The sequence below is a fragment of the Neophocaena asiaeorientalis genome, unplaced genomic scaffold, assembly GCF_003031525.2.
Source record: "Neophocaena asiaeorientalis asiaeorientalis breed wild unplaced genomic scaffold, Neophocaena_asiaeorientalis_V1.1 scaffold40, whole genome shotgun sequence".
Lineage (NCBI taxonomy): Eukaryota > Metazoa > Chordata > Mammalia > Artiodactyla > Phocoenidae > Neophocaena > Neophocaena asiaeorientalis.
In genome coordinates this window covers 12102007-12110897 of record NW_020185335.1, presented here as the reverse complement: position 1 = coordinate 12110897, position 8891 = coordinate 12102007, and the positions used below count along the sequence as shown (strand labels likewise).

General features: G+C 51.8%; 1 long non-coding RNA gene across 1 annotated transcript in view; it reads right to left on the bottom strand.

The window, feature by feature from the left end:
* The window catches only part of LOC112393516 (uncharacterized), a 40032-nt gene extending 31344 nt beyond the window's left edge, over positions 1-8688 (bottom strand). Inside the window, exons 1-2 of the long non-coding RNA XR_003001930.1 lie at positions 8185-8688; positions 3157-3256 (exon numbers count right to left, since the gene is read on the bottom strand). This is a non-coding gene — a long non-coding RNA (uncharacterized LOC112393516). The remainder of the gene's footprint in view (positions 1-3156; positions 3257-8184) is intronic.
* Positions 8689-8891: the final 203 nt, after the last annotated feature.

Sequence of the window (8891 nt, the reverse complement as noted above, 5' to 3'; positions counted from 1 at the left end):
GGGAAGATCCCACATGCGGTGGAGCAACTAAGCCCGTGTGCCACAACTACTGAGCCTGCGCACCTAGAGCCCATGCTCTGCAACAAGGGAACCCACTGCAATGAGAAGCCCGCACACCGCAAAGAAGAGTAGCGCCCTCTCACGGCGACTAGAGAAAGCCCACACGCAGCAGTGAAGACCCAACGCAGCCAAAAATAAATAAAAATTAAATAAATAAATATATATTTATATATATATCTTGAAGTAAGGGATGTGCAAAACCCACTGACCAGCACTTCAGGATCTCATGGGTCTGATGTCCAGTCTAGGGCTCCTTGGGTTGTGGTCAGAGGGAGCTGGGGCCCAGCTGGGGCCCAGCTCTGTCCACCTCCCTTTCCAGCCCTTGGAGAGCTGTGCTCCTCTTGTATCAGTCATGTAATGCTGGGTGAGCTGCCCATCACAGGGCCCCACCCCCTGAGTGGACATATGATTCAGGCCTGGCCAATCACAGAACTCCTCCCCCCTCAAGTGATAAGTCCAAGGCTTAGCTATGTGACTAAGGCTGGCCAATAAAGGTCCTTCCCTGGAGCACCTATATTCTGCAACAGGAAGAGAGATGCTCTCCCTTCTCTTTTTTCATCAAGCTGGAGGACCTAAGCCCGAGGATACCCGCACTGTGTTCCCCACTGCTGGGAGAAAACCTGTTTACTCTCAGAGAAAATGAGGTCCCCACAGAGACCCCAAGGTGGGGAGAGATGGAGACAGCATGAGATCTCACGGCGCTGAAGTGCCTGGTTACAGCCTTCATGGCTCCCAGAGTGGCCTTTGATCGGGAGCCTCTTCTGGTTTGAGTTTCTGTCACTGACAAATACAGGAGTCCTGTCTGACCCACAACCAACGGGGAAAGTCAAGAAAGCTCGCTCGGCAGCAAAGTTCCCAGAGGGGAACTGGAAGCTTCTCGAGGCTAAGTGTAACTAAGAACTTTGCTTTTTATTTACTTATTTATTTAGCGGTGTCCTTTCCTTGAGAAACCAAATACAGTTTGCACCGCGCAGACAGCACTTGAGACCGGTTTAAGGGGTGGAGAGAGGGGAGGCAGGAGGAACAGGCGTGGGGCTGGTCCAGTTTTAAAGGGACCTGACAACTGGCCAAGAGCGAGGCATGCTCCAACCCTCTTTTTATTTATTTTATTTATTTATTTATTTTTTATTATTATTTTTTTGCGGTACGCGGGCCTCTCACTGTTGTGGCCTCTCTCGTTGCGGAGCACAGGCTCCGGACGCGCAGGCTCAGCGGCCATGGCTCACGGGCCCAGCTGCTCCGCGGCATGTGGGATCTTCCCGGACCGGGGCACGAACCCGCGTCCCCTGCATCGGCAGGTGGACTCCCAACCACTGCACCACCAGGGAATCCCGCTCCAACCCTCTTGATGGCAGGAAGACCCCGACGGTTGAGGTGCTCCTCTGAAATCCCACACAGGGCATTTCAAGCAGGACCTGACCCAGAACCAGCTCTCTTAACTCCAGAGCCCATGTCACCAGACTTTTGAATTTCATAGAAATTCAGAAAACTGTTTTTTTTTAAAATTAATTAATTGACCAGGGCTCGAGCCCATGTTCCCTGCATTGGCAGACGGATTCTCAACGACTGCGCCATCAGGGAAGTCCCAGAAAAGTCTTTTGAGAACTAACAAAGGACCAGTAAAGTTCAACAGCCATCTCTGGCTAGCATCCCTTCGTAAAATGATTACCCCCAACAACGGAGGAAGGACATAAGCTGTGAGCAAAGGCCAGGCCTCGCGTTTGGATATGTTCAGTTTGGAGGGACACTAGGTGATTTCCTCATGTTTCCTCAAAGCAATGACTACTGGGAAATGGGCAAGAGCAGGCAGTGGGTGTGCAAGTGTCCTGGGGCCGCCGTGACAAAGCGCCACAAACTAGGGGCTCTTAAAACAGCAGAAACGTATAGTTCTGGAGCCCTGAAGTCTACGATCAAGGTGTCAGCAGGGCCGAGCTCTCTCTGAGGGCTCTAGGGACGATTCCGTGGCTTGTAGAAGAAGCACTCCAATCCCTGCCTTCATTTACACATGGCTTTCTCCCTGTGTGTCTGTGTCTAAATTCCCCTCTTCTTATAAGGACACGAGGCATTACATTAGGGCCACCCTAATCCAGTACAAACCCATCTTAACTTGATGACATCTGCAAAGACCCAATTTCTAAATATAAGGTCACACTCACAGATTCTGGGGGTTAGGACTCGAACAGATCTTTCTAAGGGATACAACTCAAGAGGGCTGAGCGGGCCAGCATTATGGGGCACCCCACCCCCAAGGTCCTTCCCACGCTGACAGCAAAGTGTGAGAAAGACGGATCTGAGGCACGATGCCCTCCCAGATTAGGGAGAAGGCTTGGACTGCCAGGGACAGCTGGGGACCCCTGGGCTGTCCCACCTTCCCTCTCGTTTCCCTTCTAGGGAGTAACTGTCTGGAGGTCAGCCAGGTGCCCGCTGGCAAACTCAGGCCAGGACACAGACCTTTAGTTCCCGGCCAGGGCTGGACCACAACCTGGGGACCCTCCTGGGGAAGAAGGCCAGGCAAAGACTCAGCCCCAGGCCAGGAAACTGGCCCCGCCAAGGGGACAGATTCACAGCAGAGGGAAATTCACACTTCGGCCTTTTGGAGGGCAGGAGGGCTTGACTTTGCTGTGAGGGCCCCTGTGTGCCCTCCCAGGACGCATGCAGAGATACAGCAGCAGCCACCAGCCTGGCCTGACCTCAGTCCTCTGGACGCGGACCAGAGTTTGCTCACAGGCTCCCTGGAGACTGAGACTGCAGGGGGACTTGAGTCAACCGAAACTACATGCTTCCCAGAGAGGGGCGGAAACCAGCCTGAGGTCACACAGCAATCACTCAGAGCCAACGTGAGAGACGTGTCTCCCAGTTCTGCCCGTGAGAGCCTTTTACCCACCACGATGGCCTCTATCAGGGGAGGTTTTTGCCCTTGGGAACCAGGGTTGATTTTGTAATGGTTTTATAGAGCAGTCAGGAAGAAAATCTCACTCACTTCCCAGCCAGACCTGCTGGACACCTGATGTTTGGGAAAAGGAAAGAGAGAAGTAACACTGACTGAACACCTACTGCGCATCACGTGCTTCAAGCTCACATTCCTGCCCATCTTACCTGTGGGCAGCGCGAGGCCCAGGGCGGCTGGAGTCGGCCAAGGGTTCCCGTTCCCTCTCAGGACGTCAGTTCACCTCGCTGAGCCTCAGTTTACTCACGCCTGTAAAATGGGATCACAAGCTCAGCGTCACAGGTGGTCACTAGGATTAGGGATCCCATCCCAGGAATGGGCACACAGTAGGTGCTCAAGAAAGGCGACGTTCGCTAATTATTAGAGAAGTGCAAATCAAAACTACAATTATTTCTCACACCAGTCAGAATGGCCACCATTAGAAAGTCTACAAATAACAAATACTGGAGAGGGTGTGGAGAAAAGGGAACCCTCCCACACTGTTGCTGGGAATGTAAATTGGTGCAGCCACTATGGAGAACAGTATGGAGGTTCCTTAAAAAATTAAAAATAGAGTTACTGTATGATCCAGCAATCCCACTCCTGGGCATACATCCAGAGAAAACCATAACTCAAAAAGGTACCTGCACCCCAACGTTCATAGCAGCACTATTTACAATAGCCAAGACACGGAAACAACCTAAACGTGTACCAACAGATGAGTGGATAAAGATGTGGTACGTATATACACGATGGAATACTACCCAGCCATAAAAAGGAATGAAATAATGCCATTTGCAGCAACAGGGATGGACCTGGAGATTATCATACTAAGTGAGATAAGTCAGACAGAGAAAGACAAATACCATATGATATCACTTATCTGTGGAATCTAAAATATGACACGAATGAACTTATCTACAAAACAGAAACAGACTTGTGGCTGCCAAGGGGGTGCGGAGGGATGGAGTGGGAGTCTGGGGATTAGCCGATGCAAACTATTATACAGAGAATGGATAAACAACAAGGTCCTCCTGTAAAGCACAGGGAACTACATTCAATATCCTGTGATAAACCATAATGGAAAAGACTATGAAAAAGAATATATGTAGGGCTTCCCCAGTGGCGCAGTGGTTGAGAGTCCGCCTGCCAATGCAGGGGACACAGGTTCGTGTCCCGGTCCGGGAAGATCCCACATGCCACAGAGCGGCTGGGCCCGGGAGCCATGGCCGCTGAGCCTGCACGTCCGGAGCCTGTGCTCCGCAACGGGAGAGGCCACAACAGTGAGAGGCCCGCGTACCGCAAAAAAAAAAAAAAAAAAAAAAAAAGAATATATGTAGATGTATAACTGAACCACTTTTCTGTACAGCAGAAAATAACACAACGTTGTAAATCAACTCTACGTTAATCAATTTTAAAAAAAGAAGAAAGGTGATGTTTTCATTTTCTATCACTGCTGCAATACATTTCCACAAACTCTGCAGCTTCAACAACACACGCTCAGCATCTTCCATCTGGAGGTCGGAAATTCAACACAGGGCTCACGGGGCTAAACCAAGGTATCAGTGGTGCTGCCTGAGGTTCTAGGGGGCAAGCTATTCGTTGCCCTTTCAGCTTCTAGCAGTGGCCCCTGGTCCTTGGCTCACGGCCCCCTTGTCCATCTTCAAAGCCAGCGACACTGCATCTCTGAACCTCCTCCACTGCCTCCTCTTTCTCTGACCACAGCTGGGAAAGCATCTCTGATTTCAAGAACTCATGCGATTCCACTGGACCCACCCAGATCACCCAGGATCATCGCCCCGTCACAAGGTCCTCAACTCAAGCACGCCTGCAAAGTGACTTCTGCCACGTCAGGTCACGTACACAGCGACTCCGGGAATTAGGCTGCGGTGGGGGCAGGCAGCGGGCGTTACTCTGCCGACCACAGGTGAGCTGAATTTCAGAAAGCAAGGGATGCCTGGGCTGGTCTCGGCAGTTCTTTTTGGAAGAAGAGGATTCCACTAAAACCAGCTCCCTCGAGGGCCGTTTCCCATTCCTGCTGTTTTTGACTCTTTTCAAAGAGGCTCTGTCTAGCCAAGGAGACAGGGTCAGGGCTGCCAAACCTTTGCTTCAAAATAAACCCTACTCGGAAATTTCCACGGGACCAGGCCCTTTTCTCCCCCCTCCCCCCAGAGACCTGCTTGAAATCCCAAACCAAGCGGGACGTCTTATAGCAAGACCATCAGACCCCAAGCTCTCCCGAGAAGGAGGTTTTTGTTGTCGTTTGGGTGTTCTTTCGTCTGTTTGTGTTCCCCTGTCAAACTAAACAGCACTGGGCATACTGTTACACAGGCAGTGAACTGGTTTAGAACATCACCCTCGACTCAGGAAAGGGTTTTACGGTTGTCATCCTCAAAAGGACCTAATCTGTCTCCCCACCCAGCTTACATGCTCCAGGGTCCCTCCCCGTTGCCTTCAAAGAGCGCTCGGCTATTTCACAAGCTCTGCACATTTACAGCGAGCGTTTTTATGCCGACAGTGAGGCAAGCTCGTAAATCCCACTTGCCTAACACCCAGCATCTTCTGATTTTATTTGATTCACCCGGGAAGTCACCATTTACCATGGGCTCAGCATCAGATGTTTTGCACGGGAAGGCGTGCACTTGTTTTGGATTTCAAGCAGGTTCACAGGGACAGACGTCATCTCAAGAATTCCCCCAGCAGTGTCCTCATGTTCCTGGTGAGCAGAAAGGGTGGGACGGCGAGGGGCCTTGCTTACGGTCACTCAGCCCATAAGCGGCGGGGCTGGGTTTGAAGCTGGGTCCTCTGACTTTAGATCATCCCAATTTACTGTGGCCACACTCATTCTCTCTTGTGATACTGTGACAGAAAAAGAATGTATATTTGGTCCTAAAATCTGTGTACTTTGCTGACGGGGAGATAGGGGTGTCCTTGGTTATCCGTAACAAGCCCCTCTCCACCACACCTGAGTTTATGCTAACGAGGTGATTCTTGGCGGCTCCCAGAGAGCTTCAGCACCGGGGCCAGGTGCCGGAGGCACCAATCATGTGGTTAGAGTATTGGAACTTGCAGCTCCATCCCCGACCTCCAGGGAGGTGAGTGGGGCATCCCCAGCGGCAAATGAGGTTATCGGCCACGCCGATATAATGGAACCTCCATGAAAACGCTTCTGGGTTGGTGAACACACACACGTGTCGAGAGGGCGTGCACCCCAAACTCCATGGGGACAGAAGCTCCCACACTTGGGACCCTTCCAGACCTCTCACTACGTACCTCTTCGTCTGGTTGTTCATCTGTATCCTTTACAATAAATGTAAAGGATTTACATTTACAATAAAAGTAAATGTAAGGAAAGTATTTCCCTGAGTTCTATGAACCATTATAGCAAATTATTGAACCTGAGGAGGGGGTTGTGGGATTCCCTGATTTGTTGCCAAGTCAGAGAGAAGGGTGGGTGAGCTGGGGACCCACCACTTGCGACTGGCATCTGAAGTGGGGGCAGTCTTGCGGGACCGAGCCCTTAACCGTGGGGTCTGCTCTCACTCTGGGTGGTTAGTATCAGAATCGAATTAAGTTGTAGGACACCCAGCTGGCGTCCACAGAGAAGCGGAGAATTGCTTGGTGGGGAAAATCTATGTGTTTGGTGTCAGAAGTCTTACAAGCAAAAAACAGATCTCAGTAGTAACGATATTCATTCATGTATCAATTCATTCCATGTTTAGCAAGTTCGTTAAGTCAACTTTGCACTGCGGTAAGTGACGAGCAAGACAGGCACATCCCCACCCTTCTGGAACGCGCTGACAAGGGAAGAACCACCTCCAGATCAGTGTCTCTCCACCCCCTACGCCCAGGACTGTGTAACTTATCAACAGAAACAGCAGAGAGTCTGATTCAATTGGTGTGTGGTGGGGCCATCACACCGGTAAGTTAAATTTTTCTTTTAAATTTAGTTACGTACTGGGCTGAATAAGGGCCCCCAAACATAGGAGGTCCGAATCCCTGGGACCTATCGATGTTACCTTATAGGGCAAAGACTTTGCAGATGTAACTAAGGATCCTGAGATGGAGAAATTATCCTGGATTATCTGGTGGGTTGAGATGCAATCACACGTACCCTTCTAAGGGAGGCAGAGGGAGATTACACAACCACAGAGGACATGGCAGTGTGACAGCAGAAGCCGGGAGAGCAACATGGCCACCAGAAGCTGGAGGAGATAAAGAAGGTCCCTCCCCTAGAGCCTCCAGAGAGAGCACAGCCCTGCGACACCCGATTTCACACTTCTGGCTTCTGGAACTGTGAGAGAATACACTCCTGTTTCTTTAAATCACCGAGTTTTGGTAATGTATTACAGCTGTCACGGGAAGCGAATACATAGGCGTAACAGCTATATGTGCAAATCTCAAGCGCATGGCACCATGAACCGATACATGCGCACACACCACGTGTCACCATGGAGATCAAGAAAGAACATTCCCAGCGTCCCAGGTTTCCGGTCACTACCCTCCCCAGAAATATCCACTCTCCCCACCTCTATCACGATAGACTGCTTTTGCCTGTTCCTGAACCCCATATACGAGGGATCATACGACAGGTTCTCTTGTGTGAGGCTTCCTTTACTCAACTTAATAGCAGTGCAATTCATGTCTGTTGCTGGGTTTTTCTGGTCTTTCTTGGTGAGTATTATTCCACCATATGAATATATATGATCTGTTCATCTAGTCTCCTATGGATGGACATCTGGGCTGTTCCCAGCCACCAGCTATTAATAATACACCCACAGGAACACAGGCCTACAGTCTTTTGTAGACGTGCCTCATTTATCTCAGGCCCATACCTAGGAGTGGACTTGCCGGGTCTGGATTGGTAGTTTTCTGTAGCTTCCAGGTGATTCAAATGTGTGATCAGGTGTGAGAACCACTCTCCAGGCCAATGGTTCTCGACTGGCAACAGTTTTGCCCCCCAGGGGACATCTGGCAAAGTCTGGAGACTCTTTTGGTTGTCACAACTCAGAGCTGTGCTAAGAGTGTCTTGGGGAGAGAGGTCGGGGCTGCTGGTACACCTCCTGCAGTACATGGGGCACCCCCTACCCAGCACCCACACCCACACACAAAGGAATTAGCCAGCTCCCAGGGTGGGACCTGAGGGTGGGAAACTCGACCGTAGCCAGAACGCGCGACCCCACACGTGAATAACCCACCTGCACGTAAGCTGCAGCTCGCAGGGCCTGGCCCCGCTTGGAGGGGTGGGACCGGCTGACGGTGGTGAGGCGCCGAGGCCTGGCTGCTCTGGGTGAGCCCTGGAGACAGGGCAGGCCGCCCTGTTGAGAACGGGGAGCTGACCTCAGCTGTGGGCCTTTCGCTGAAGCTCCGAGGCATCTTCCTGCCCCACGGGTGCCAGTGTGGACTTCTGACATCATGCCTCGCTCGGGCCTCTCTTCCTGCGTCCGTTGACTCCAGGGACACAGAGAGCCCCAGAGGACGGGGACCATGTCTTAGCCAGTCCTCCGATTCTGTGCACCGAGCACTGAAGTGAGGTTGCCGCGTGGGACACGGGACATGGGAACAAAGTTCCAAAGTGCAGCCTTCCCCCCAGCTCTGTCTACAGGGGGGACGTTTAACGGCGTCGCACAGGCAATCTCACGGGGTCCGTGTGTGACGGAGACCGGCTGGCTGCTCACCACCCCACAGCCCGACCTCTTCCTCTTCCTCCAGGGCACACAGCCGGACTGGTGTTTCCCAGCGTCCCTTGCCGTCAGACGAGGTCACGTGACTGAATTCTGGCCAATGGGATTCACGTGGAAGTCATGTGCTCCTCCAGAAACCTCCCACACTTGCTCCTTCCTGCCCTGTCCCTTCCCACCAGCTGGAAGCAAAGGGATCCTGGGGGCTGGCAGACTTCTCTGCC